Source organism: Anomaloglossus baeobatrachus, chromosome 1, assembly GCF_048569485.1.
Source record: "Anomaloglossus baeobatrachus isolate aAnoBae1 chromosome 1, aAnoBae1.hap1, whole genome shotgun sequence".
Taxonomy (NCBI): Eukaryota; Metazoa; Chordata; class Amphibia; order Anura; family Aromobatidae; genus Anomaloglossus; species Anomaloglossus baeobatrachus.
In genome coordinates, this window is record NC_134353.1 from 731,880,188 (window position 1) to 731,894,139 (window position 13,952).

Below are 13,952 nucleotides of genomic sequence, written 5' to 3' on the forward strand. Positions count from 1 at the left end.
AAAGAGGCGTGGTTAATGTTGTAATGCGGAAAGTACAATGGATTTTTATTATACGCACCGCTAAATGCTTCGTTATCTACAAATCCCAATATAACAGTTTTCGGTATGACGCCTAAGTATAAATTTTCATGGTTTGAGATGCGAGTACCTGTAGGAATACTGTACACTTTCATGCAGGCCCTATCAATAGCGTATTTTGCTGTTGCATTTAGCAACGCCTGACTATGGCCTATCCGGACAGCCGGTGAAACTTGTACTCTCTTTACATAGAGACAAGCATGCATGATTTGTACTTTAAGCGGATCAACTTCAGCAGACATCAAACAGAAAGAATCCTTGTTTCTCGTCAACTTGATCTTAAGGTCAAGACCATTCAATATAAGTTTCGGTTGATTAAATATATCACCAAAAATTGGTCCCAACAGATCCACAGGTTTTGAGTGCATAACTGCTAGAGCTCTCTTGTTGAATCCCGCATTTGCACCATCCAGGATTCGGACATTGTGTTGTCCCGCAGTGTCTTTATAAAATAATCCCGATGTAAACTGAGAAGCCAAAGTCTGTGCGCTGTAATTAAAACATAACTATTAGACCCATCAGAAATGCTTTTAACACAACAGAAAAGCTTTTCTTCACGGACCTGATAATCGTAAATTACCTTTTCTATTCTTGAGGTCCCTTCTTATTGATTTTCCGGATTTTTTTGGAGCGTTAGGAGCCGGGGGAAGTACAGGACTACAGGGCACTTCTACGAGTTCGATAGCCGAATCCCGATTTTCAGCTGTTGCATACAGGGGCAGTACAGAACTACAGTGCACTTCTACGAGTTCGATATCCGAGTCCCGATTTTCAGCTGTTTCAAAGTCTTGATTGTTTTCCATCATATAAACTGACCGCATCATTTCAGTATCTGAATGAGAAATTTTACTTAGCATCAGGTCTAGAAGCACATATTTAATCAGTTATTATACAAATAGTAATAAAGCTGCTGATAATATACATAATTACCTGTGACCGATTGATGAAAACCTGGAACATTTGACTCATCAATTACATCTTCACTGGGTCCATAATTCAGAGTACTAAAAATGTTGTTAAATCCTGGACTCATACACTCTTCTTAAATAAGAAAGAATGAAAGAATATATAATTAATATACAAAATATGATAATTAATATACAAAATATGAACTTAATCAGAGTGAGATGACCCTCCTTTCAATAAATTCAATATAATACCTAATTGGGAATTTGTAAGAAAGGTATCGAAATGATCTCCGGAATTGTGGTTTTCCATCTGAAATAAAATGTAACACATTAATATATATATATATATATATATATATATATATATATATATATATATATGCGCTATGAAAGTAATATACGACAAAATATAATATTACAAAGGGTCTATATTAAATATCTGAATAAGTTATAATAATAAAAATGATTAACTATATCTAAGCAATGATTGCCCTATTCATCAGCAATATTTATTACGCATGTATTAAATATAAAATTACTTATCTATTCAATATTACAAAGGTAAATAACTTATAATAAACAGTATATTAAATATTTAAATAAGTTATAATAATAAAATAAATAACTATCTAAGCCTTGGATGAACTATTCAATAACCATATATTACTCATGTATTAAACATAGGACAGAACTAGTATTCACCACTATAATTGACTAGCAAAGCATATAAGATAACAAGATAACTATAATGCAGTAAAATTTGTTTAAAAGAACTGAAGGCCTCAGTTCTTTTAAACAAATTTTATCTCTACTTAGACAGTACAAAGATATATATTACCTGTATTATAACGCAATAGGTCCTTGATATATGAAGCAATGAGATTTACTTTATGGTATATATTCAGTCTCATATCATACAGACTAGATAATTGAAATATGGAAGGCTACAGTTTATCACTACACAAGAAATGGGAATTAAAAAAGTAAACTTACTGTTTAAAGAGTGAAGCGATGTTCAGTAGAACTGGAAAAATACTTTCTTGGTAAATCTGCACTGCTATGAATGGGCCTTTGCACTCTATTTAAAGGGCTTCAGCTCAGAAAATCACACCCACCAAAAACAGTCAGGGGCGTCACTCCACAGGGTAACAGCCAATCATGATATCTTTATATTTAGACGCCTCAGCTGTTGTCTTTTAAATGAAATTACTTTTCAAGCATAATATAGTTGGTATTAAAGTTTCCATTTAATATCATTTCATACAGAGGCCATTCTGATAAAGACATCAAACGTCAAATTCCTCATCATGGATTCTAGAAACCTTGAAAAAATATTGAATAAGCAGTATTTCACACCTAAAGCTGCTGGTTCCTTTGGTGGAATTGACAAATTATATAGAGAAACAAGAAGAAATCAGGCGATTAAAGAAGCGATTGTGCGTGATTGGTTGAATAGACAAGATTCATATATTTTGCACAAGCCTGTAAGAAAGAGATTTAAGACAAATAAAATCTTAGTTTCAAATATAGACCAACAGTGGCAAGCGGATCTCGTAAGTTTAATTGAATATTCAAGGGAAAATGATAATGTCAAATATATCCTGACAATTATAGATATTCTATCAAAATTTGCATGGTGCGTCCCCTTATCAAACAAGACTGGATCAGGTGTAGCCAGATCTTTTGAACGAATATTTCAAAATGAAAAACGCATACCGAAGAAATTACAGACGGATCGGGGTAAAGAATTTGTGAACGCCTCTATGAAACGTATTTGTAAAACGTATAACATTTTGCATTTCTATACGAACAATTTAGTAAAAGCCGCTGTGGTGGAGAGATTTAATCGTACGTTAAAATCCAGGATGTTTCGCTACCTTACAAGACAAAACACGTTTAGGTACATTGATATTTTACCGGATTTGGTGCATAGTTACAATCATACTTTTCATTCGAGTATTCGCTGTAGACCTGTTGATGTTACGAGCAAAAATTCGTTACAAATATGGAAAAATATTTACAGCTCTAGTATGAATAATAAGTCGATTAAACCTTCTTTAAAAATTGGTGATAATGTACGCTTGTCTCAATATAAACGTACTTTCGCTAAGGGATATGAACAAACATACACTGAAGAAATATTTATGATTAGTGGCATTAATACAAAATTTCAAATACCTCTCTACAAAATCGTTGATTTGCGCGGAGACCCTGTGGAGGGAACATTTTATAAGGAGGAACTACAAAAAGTTTCAGCGGATGAGAATCGACTCTACAAAGTAGAAAAAATTTTGAGACGAAGACGCGTCAAAAATATATCGCTGGTTCTCGTTAAGTGGTTGGGATACCCATCATCCTTCAATAGTTGGATTAAAGAAGACCAGTTGACGGACATGTAATTATGGATTCTGGCTCATTCTATATTACATTACCTAGCAATGCCTCCTCTAAAATTTTTCCAGACAACACGATATCTACGTTTACTACAAAACTGGCAAAACCCGTATACCTTACAGGAACGTATGAAGTAGCACTCACAGAAATTCAGTACCCCCATACCTGGTTTACCTTTGAAAATAACGAAGGCTCATTTTATATCGGAAAACGAGGAGATATCCAGAGGGAATATTTCGTAAAAGCAGGATATTATTTAAATATTTCTGAACTCATAAGAGCCATTAATGAACGTATTGACACATTGAAGGTAGCCGCCGACGGTTTTAAACTTCGTTATGATGAAGTGAAGAGAAGTGTGACTCTATCGGATTCCCCTACGATTCAGTTTGCTCCAGGACAAAAATTGGCTCATATTTTAGGATTGCAACCGTATATTGAGGCGTATGATAATAGCCTGTTAGAGAGAAAGAAGTCGTATGCCGATATAAAAGACGGATTTTATACATTATTTGTTTACACAGATATAATTCAACACCAACTTGTTGGAGACAGTTATGTTCAACTTCTGAGAACCGCACAAGTCAGCGGTAAAAGCTCGGATATTATCACCCTCCAGTACACGCGTCCAGATTATGTACCTCTATGCAAACATAGCTTTGATTCTATAACCATATCTATCTTGACAGATCAGGGTACCCCTGTTAAATTCAAGTACGGAAAAACAATCGTACGATTACACTTTAGGCAGCGACGTGATTGACACGATAAAATGGTGTCTCATAGGGTTTACGGCGATCCAAGCATTTATATCCGCTATTACATAGCTCAGACGGGCAACGGCTTAGAGGGATTTCGCGGTGATGAGTACATGTATGGAGCTGGTCTGGCTGGGATTTTTAGGGGTCTGTTTCGAAAAGCCATGCCCCTCTTCCGAAAAGGATTAGAAATAGTAAAACCGCATGTAAAAACAGCAGTCAAAAATATCGCTAAAGATGCCGTTACCTCCCTCTCTACAACCGTCATGAATAGATTAAACACGCCTCCTCAGGAAGGATCTGGCCTTGTTTATGTCGCTAAAAAACAGAAAAAGAGAAAAAGGCGTACTCTTCCTTTTCTTATGAATAAAATTACTCCCGCAAGACGTAACCGTCAGAAAAGAATAAGGCGCTCTGTTGAAGACATCTTCTAAGCAATTATCATGGCTTTCGTACACGATGCTTCTGTAGAGTGCACAAAATCGGAACTGGATATTTTTGACATTCCCCCTACGCAAACAAGTATCGAGAAATCGCTTTTTGTAGAAGTGCAACCTATTGCGGCTCTGGCGGACAATGCCCCGCTAGAATTTTTCATATCAGGAAGCGGAGAATATTATTATGATTTGAACAATACCCTACTCTACATAAATTGCCGGGTCGTAAAACAAGATAATTCGAATATAGCCGATGGAGCTCGTGTAGCTATGATAAATTACCCGATCGCTACATTATTTAATCAGGTTGATATTACTTTGGGAGATCGCCTCATCTCTCAATCAGACAATCTTTACAGCTATAGAGCCTACATTGAAACATTATTGAATTACAGCGCACAGACTTTGGCTTCTCAGTTTACATCGGGATTATTTTATAAAGACACTGCGGGACAACACAATGTCCGAATCCTGGATGGTGCAAATGCGGGATTCAACAAGAGAGCTCTAGCAGTTATGCACTCAAAACCTGTGGATCTGTTGGGACCAATTTTTGGTGATATATTTAATCAACCGAAACTTATATTGAATGGTCTTGACCTTAAGATCAAGTTGACGAGAAACAAGGATTCTTTCTGTTTGATGTCTGCTGAAGTTGATCCGCTTAAAGTACAAATCATGCATGCTTGTCTCTATGTAAAGAGAGTACAAGTTTCACCGGCTGTCCGGATAGGCCATAGTCAGGCGTTGCTAAATGCAACAGCAAAATACGCTATTGATAGGGCCTGCATGAAAGTGTACAGTATTCCTACAGGTACTCGCATCTCAAACCATGAAAATTTATACTTAGGCGTCATACCGAAAACTGTTATATTGGGATTTGTAGATAACGAAGCATTTAGCGGTGCGTATAATAAAAATCCATTGTACTTTCCGCATTACAACATTAACCACGCCTCTTTATATTTAGAGGGTCATCAAATACCATCTCAACCCTTCCAACCCAATTTTAATATTGATCTAGCCGTCAGAGAATATATGTCTTTAGCGCAAATTTCAGGGAAATATAAAGCGGACTGCGCTCTGTCGATCGATCGAGAAGAATTTATGGACGGCTTCACGTTCTTTGCTTTTGATTTATCAGCCGATCAAGAACCTGGAAGTCACTTCTCACTCATCAAAACGGGCAACCTGCGGGCTGAAATACGCTTTGCTCTACCTACGCCACACACCGTAAATATGATAGTGTATGCCCTGAACTCAACTATTCTAGAGATTAATAATCGTCGTGAAGTGTTGTATGATTTTTACTGATGGATTCCCTACAACTCACAAACATGATGAAGGCCGATCTCTATACAGAATGCATATTTTCTGGGGTGTATCCGTGTGATTTGCTTCCGTCAACCAGAGTCACTCAGAGACCCGCTGCGTACATCGTCAATACAGACAAATCCAATCAGAGTGGCAAACATTGGATATTAATTTTACTATGCGATGATAAGAAGTCCATATTTTTTGACAGTTATGGATTACCCCCGGAAAATGAAATTTTTCCTCGTGATTTTGTAAAGTTTTTAAAGAGAAATAGTGAATTATACTGCTTTCAAGATAAGCAGCTTCAGCAATCATTTAGTACTGCTTGCGGTCAATATTGTGTGTTTATGCTTTGGCATTTAGCAAGAGGACGGACATATAGTGAAATATTGGAACAATTTAGTAATGATTTAAAGCAAAACGATAATATAGTTCTTGCTTTTGTAAAGAAAATTTCATCTGATCCAAAAGGCTATAGTTGTATGAATCATTTTAACTTTGTTCAACGATGTGTTAATTTCTGTTCCTTTCGAGATTCAAAATGACAACTGGGGTTCTCACACTACAGTGAATCCTGTCTCTGACTATGATCCATTTGAAAAAATCATTAGGCACTTGAAAAAACATTACTGAGAGGTAATTGACAAAAAACTACAACTGTACCTTCTCTCTGTTATTGAAAAACTATGAATACACGGCAAACAGGTGATGGTGAATGAATGTTGGCTTCAAGACTCACAACTGTTGCAACGTCATTAGGAAGCTGAAAAAACACATTTGCTATTGAAAAACACTTAACACAAGAACTGGTCTCTTGTAAAGTCAGCTGTTGTCCCTAATGCTTCTACAAGATGCTTGAATCCTAAATTCAACTGCTCAGTTATTTGCGGCTTTGATAATTGCTGTGTATTGCGGATATTCAACTGTATTGATTTTTGATATTGTTCACATGATAATTGATTTGATATTTGCTGTGTATTGTGGATTTGGTTCAATAAACATTATACTATTATGATTTGATATTTGCTGTGTATTGTGGATTTGGTTCAATAAACATTATACTATTATATGAAATAAAATGACTTCTCTCATTTAATATCGTGGGTACTCGTATCAATAAGACCGACTTCTCTCATTTAATATCATGGGTAATCGTATCAATAAGACTCATGGGGAACATTATACTATATATAATTCTACTGACAATATCATGGGGAACATTCTACTATTATAGGAATAAAGTTTCTTTTAATGGGTAAGCGTGTCAGTAAGACAATTTGATATCAATAATACACTTTGAATATCAATTTGATTAACGGAAAATTACAGTATCAAAATACCTATATAAAAGAGAACAATTATTGGACAGATAAATAATAGGACAGGATTAAGGGGAAACATAACAACCTAACAAATAAATATCAGATGATAGCCATTTGATATCAAAAGGGATATTTATTTGATATCAAAAGGATATCAAATGATAGCCATTTGATATCAAAAGGATATCAAATGATAGCCATTTGATTAAGGGGGGCGTGTTTAATACACTTTGATAGGGGCGGGGCAACTGTCAGATTTCTTTTGATGACTTGTCCCCCACCCCTACTACTCTGGTATCAAAGGTAAATATCGGGTAACCAAGGACAGGGCTTCTTGGTTACCCGATGTTTACATTGGTTACCAGCCTCCACAGAAGCCGGCTCCTGCTGCCTGCACATTTAGTTGTTGCTGTCTCGCTGTCACACACAGCGATCTGTGCTTCACAGCGGGAGAGCAACAACTAAAAAATGGCCCAGGACATTCAGCAACAACCAACGACCTCACAGCAGGGGCCAGGTTGTTGCTGGATGTCACACACAGCAACATCGCTAGCAACTTCACAAAAGTTGTTCGTTACCAGCGATGTTGCTAGCGATGTTGTTTAGTGTGACAGGGCCTTTAACTGCAGTCCTCTTTAAAATCTACTCGCTTCTGTTATCTCTAAACCAGAGTAAAGGGAGGGAAAGAATAGAAAGAGCCATCAGAACTGATCCAAAGCTCTCTTATATTTATTTTTCCTCAGAGTATTCGGCAAGTTATAGGTCTTGCAGCTATTCTGAAGCAGCAAAATGATACTTTAATTAAAAAAAACGTAACTATTTATAATTTTGTTTAGTTTTGCATTTCAGAAATAAACAATAAAAAAATGTTCTTTTAGAGGTGTACAGAAACTTTTAATACATATAAAAAAATCCAATCCAGAATATCCGATCATAGGCATAAATATTGTGTTCTGCACTTTCTATACTTCTGAAGTTATATGTAATAAATCCAAAATATTTAAGTTGTCAATTCTTTACAGTAAGCATTCAGCTTATTCATTGCTGTGTCCTGCACTTTATATGTTCCATGTAGTAGTGATTTAATAGCTTGCATTAGGACCTATACTATACAGAGTACTAGTTTTCTTTTCCTTTGAGGTTTTTAACATGCTTTATTTTTTATCTGTCCAATAAATTGCTGAGCGTTTTTTTTTGGGTTGGAAGTGGTGTTCGAAGAATGATAAATCTCCGCTCACTATTCTCCTTGGACGCTGAATATAGAGAAGCATGAATCACTTGATCTGAATCATGATAACCTCACTAGTAAATGTTCCCTGGAAAGCTTGGATTTAGACTTTTTATTGTGCTTTTGTATATTAGTGTGCTCACGTTCTAAAAGAAGTTTTTTTAAATGTTCAATAATTTTGCAGAGAAAACCAACTGCATTAATCCAACCGTCCATAAAATTCTGTTTCAGTGATTCTGCTAATGAATACCAGAATATTTCAGTTATGCATTTCACAATGATATTGGCAGATGGAGCGACTCATTGTTTAAGACAGCTAAACCTAATTCATTTTAGAGTATATTTATAGCAAATGAATAATATCGTTCACTAGGGTATAGTAACCTTGTGAGGCACAAATAATATGAAAGCCCAGGTCCTAATTTTTACATTGCACCCTTGGGATCAAACCATTAAAGCAATTACAGTATATCACAAAACGGAGAACCCCCTAACATATTTGTAATTATTTTATTATATCTTTTAATGGGACAACATTTTGACTTAGGGGTGTACTCAATTTTGTTGCCAGTAGTTTAGACATTAACCACTTCACTCTCGGGCGATTTCCCGCGTTTCATTTTCGTTTTTTGCTCCCTTTCTTCCGTGAGATGTAACTTTTTTTATTTTTCCTTCAATCTAGCCATTTGAGTCTTATTTTTTTGCAGGACTAGTTGTAATTTTGAATCAAACCATACGTTTCACCATATAGTGTACTATATGCATGTGTTACTGCATTTTAATGCAGTTGCAGCGACCAAAAAAATGCAATTCTGCCATTTTTTCTCACTATGCCCCTTAACAATCAGATTAATTGATTTTATATTTTGATAGATATGGCATTTTTGAAAGCGGCGATACCAAATATGTGTATTTTTTATTATTTTATTTTTAATGGAGCAAAAGGGGGTGATTTGAACTTTTAGGGATTTTTTTTATATTTCAAAACCTTTTTTTTTTTACATTTTTTATTAATTTTATTAGTTCCCGTAGGTAATTGAAGCTTATACACTGCAAACACTTCTGCTGTTCAAAGTAGTGCTTAAGCATCCCTCTGAAAAGCAGGGATGAGCTTGCATTAAAGGAACATACACAACCAATGAACATAGGTTTGCCATTGGTCATACAGGGGTTAATGGCTCTGTCTTGCGTTATTTAGAGGGCACACCAAATTTATACTGTTATACAAGCTGTAACACACTGATGACTTTGCATTGTATCAAAGTGTCATATCTTCAGTGTTGTCCCATCAAAAGATCTAATTAAATATTTTCAAAAATGTAAGGTGTGTACTAACTTTTTTGATATACTGTATGTGATCTGATTCATCAATATTCACCAGAATGGGGAAGAGTATCTATATCTTTGTGCACAATTGGAAACTTTTTTTCAACTGATTATGAGGACAGCAATGAGGAGGTACACAGAACACACCTTTGTGGTGCCATGGGTATATGATTTTCAGCCTTCAAAATTCAGCATTTGCTCAATGGTCAGTCATTCAATTTATTGGCCATAGCTGACCTTTGTTTCTTATTACTGTTGTTGTATGCAGAGAAAAGAAAACACAGGAGTGCTCCTGTGTGAATCCGCCTAAAGAAGTTGCAATGAGATAGCAAGGACCAGACTCAGTGAGAGCCATGTCACTCGCACCCATACAAGTCTATAGGTGCAAGTGAAACATCTGACTGCACTCGTATGACATCCCAGTGCAGTGACATCATTGCATCAGCTGACAATGGAGGAGATAGGTTATTTAACAATGGCCAAAAAACTTGTGTTTTCACAACGTTTTTTTCCCCAACTCATCCTGCAGAGATAAATGGAAGATTACAGGACATATGAACTTAGCCTTACTGTGAGGCAGTTCTCATAAATGAGGCCCCAGTTACTTCTGCAGAGACTATACGCAACCAGATTAATCTTACTTTGAGGCAATCTTCATAAATGAGGTCTACAAAGCAAAAATAAGAGGCTAAAATGTAACTTTTAATCCTAATACTCTTAAAAACCTAGATTAGGTTACATGTAACCAAAAACGCCTTAGTGTGCTGACATAGACTAATCCATATGATAATAAATATGGTGCCCAAGGGGCCTATAGACATATAACAAAATTAACAACTTTGATGTACCCCGAGCTACACAATATGGGTGAGATTGTTCTTATTATTCTCATCTACAGTACTTTTAAATATTGTGATTTCCTCCTTTGAGGACCAATATACAGTACCTTGGTTGTTCATATTGAGTTTTTTTGATTATTTTTTTTTGGTGCTCATATAGTGGACCACTGTCCAATTCTGGGATAAATAACCATACTCAATTATTGTTTGTGTTTTGTTTTTTTGTTAATTTTGTTATATGTCTATAGGCTCCTTGTCACGAACCACCGGGGGTGTCACTCAGAAATCCCCCGCGCTGGCTACCAGTACGTCACAATCGGGGGGTAACAAGTGGGGGTCACCCCTCCTTTATACCTCCCGACCGACAGACAGAGCACGTGATGCGCTCTCTAGCGCCCCTCTTATAGTCAGGCCAATTATGGAATTGCCCGACAATAAGCAAGGAGGCCGCTATACTACTTATGCCGATTATTGAAGGGTCCCCGGTGAGAGTAGGGTATATATTCCCCCGACCTCCGCGGGCGGAATATATAAAATCTCCCCGAATCTCACTGGCCTCCCCACAATAATCCTTGGCACAAACTCGCTGCCACCAACCGCTTCACGGTAACTATTAGCCGAACACACAGACGTGGGATTCAAGATCGAGATAACAGAACAGCCCAAGATTAATTATATAATTTAATCAGCCTAAAGCACACTAGAAACTACAATATATACAATAGGAGATCTACAGAATATACATATGTCAGAGTACAGTTACAATCAAAGCATGGGTTACAAACAGGCATACACAGTTCCAGCAGTTACCTTGTGCGTCTGGCCACAGGGGGGCGCCGTGAACCAGGTTTCTAGGATCCTTCCCACAGATGTTTCCTACACGTGACCCCCAGCGAAAGAACACTGGAAAATGGCCGAAGTAGGGTTATCAACCTGGGCAAATCCAGGTCCCCTCCTACCTTAGTGACCTCACAGGGAAGCACTGCCACTCCCCCTGCATGGAGTCAGAGTAATATCCCAGAAGGGGCTATTACCTGCAACTCCGGACTGGGAGGTCCGATCGGGATGGTTCTGGTGCCATCAGATCCGCCCGGGTCCCCTCTGCATTTTGAGTCCAAGCACGACTCATTTACCGGACTCCTACTAGCAGTGCTCTATATCTCGCCGCCCCAGGGTGCCATATACACTCCGAGGATATGCACAGATTCGGCTCGAAGTCCCGATTCTAACGATGTAGGGGGTGTATGGCTGAGACGCACGGTAATATCATAACTGGGTATGATATTACGGAGCCAGCAGTATGCTCTCCTGTGGTGATTAGCTTCCTTTTGGTTTTGCCAGGTCACTGTCCACTTTCTTTGATGAGCGGACACAGCTCCCAGGGGCTCTTCCTCTCTCTCTTTGTTTTAGAGGCCTGAGAGAACACTAATCTCCATATCAGAGGAGATGGCTGTTGGAGGTGTAAGTGGAACACAGACCAGTTCCTTTGACACCTATCTGCTAAACAAACCGTTTATCCCTGTGGTAAATTTTCTGCTTGAAGGAGTTGTGTGAAGGAAAGGGGGGGTGACACCAGGAGAGGGCTTCCTGACATAACTTGAATATCATGATTTATCGTCATATCTCCGGATTTACCTCACACCTCCCCCCTTTTGAGGGCGCTAGGGGGCAGCACACTCCGGTGTTCCCCCGTGCGCCCGTCCGCGACCTCTCCTTGTCGGGACAGCCCGTCTGCGTTACCGTGGTCACGGCCCCTTTTGTGTCGAATGGTGAAGTTGTATTGCTGGAGCGCCAGGCTCCATCGCAACAACCTGCCATTCGTCCCGGAGACAGTGTGTAACCAGCTGAGGGGATTGTGGTCCGTCTCCACGATGAAGTGGCGCCCGTATAGATAGGGTTGCAGACGCTGCAGGGCCCACACTATGGCCAGGCACTCCTTTTCCATCGTGGAATAGGCCACTTCCCTTGGTAACAGCTTCCTGCTCAGGTACAAGACTGGGTGCTCTTGGCTCGCAGAGTCCACCTGGCTGAGCACCGCACCGAGGCCGAAGTCACTGGCGTCGGTCTGTACTACAAACGGCCGCGTGAAGTCGGCTGCCTGTAGCACGGGCGGGCTGGACAGGGCGTCCTTTAGGGCCCGGAAGGCTGTCTCGCAGTCCATTGTCCAATCGACTGCAGAGGGCAGCTTCTTCTTGGTGAGGTCCGGCAAGGGCTTTGCCAGGCTACTATAGCATGGAACAAACCTCCTATAGTACCCAGCGGTCCCCAAGAAGGACATCACCTGCTTCTTGGTCCTGGGGGTGGGCCAGGACGCGATGGCCTCCACTTTCTCAGGCTCGGGCTTCAGTGTTCTCCCGCCTACCCGGTGACCGAGGTACTGGACCTCGCTCATGGCCAGCTGACACTTTCCCGGCTTGATGGTCAAACCTACCTGGTGGATCCGCCTGAGCACCTGTGCTAGATGCTCTAGGTGATCTTCCCAGGTGGGACTGAAGACGGCAATGTCATCCAGGTACGCGGCCGCGTACCCTTCAAGTCCCTTGAGCAGGGTGTTGACCATCCGCTGGAAGGTGGCAGGGGCATTCCTCATCCCGAATGGCATCACCGTGGACTCGTACAGTCCAAATGGGGTAATAAAGGCAGAGCGTTCCCTGGCCTTGCGAGTCAGGGGGATCTGCCAATATCCCCGGCTCAGATCCATGATGGTCAGGTACTGAGCCCCGGCCAACTGATCGAGCAGGTCATCGATGCGTGGCATTGGGTACGCATCGGCGACCGTGACAGCATTGAGCCCCCTGTAGTCCACGCAGAACCGAGTGGTTCGGTCCTTCTTAGGGACGAGGACTACAGGCGAGGCCCAAGCGCTGTTGGATGCCTGGATCACCCCTAGCTTCAGCATCTCGTCAATCTCCTGGCGCATGTGTTGCTGCACCTCCAGGGAGACCCGATATGCTGAACGCCTGATCGGGGGATGATCCCCAGTGTCCACGTGATGGACAGCCAAGTTAGTCCTTCCGGGCTGGTTGGTAAACAACCCCCGGAAGGGGTGTAGGGTGGCCCACAGCTGGGACCGTTGGTCCTCCAAGAGCTGGTGGCCAACCTCCACATCCTCAATGGATCCGCCTGCCCTAACCTGGGCTAGCATATCCAAGAGGGTTTCCGCTTCTCCCTCCTCGGGCAGGTTGCACACGGGGAGCGCACACGCCTCCCGCTCATGATGTGCCTTCATCATGTTCACATGGAAGGGCTTCCGCCTTCCACGGGCAGGGTCCAGGGTGACCAGGTACGTCACAGGGTTGAGCTGCTGGTACACGAGGTATGGGCCTTCCCAGGCTGCCTGAAGCT

General features: G+C 40.2%; 1 protein-coding gene and 1 long non-coding RNA gene across 2 annotated transcripts in view; both read right to left on the reverse strand.

Moving 5' to 3' along the window:
• The window catches only part of TMEM132C (transmembrane protein 132C), a 923,542-nt gene that overhangs the window by 537,957 nt on the left and 371,633 nt on the right, over positions 1–13,952 (reverse strand). The window lies entirely within an intron of this gene.
• LOC142250276 (uncharacterized) lies at positions 680–6,614 on the reverse strand. The gene is made up of 3 exons (XR_012725166.1): positions 6,556–6,614; positions 1,009–1,119; positions 680–910 (listed from the first exon to the last, which is right to left on the reverse strand). It is a non-coding gene; the product is annotated as an uncharacterized LOC142250276 (long non-coding RNA).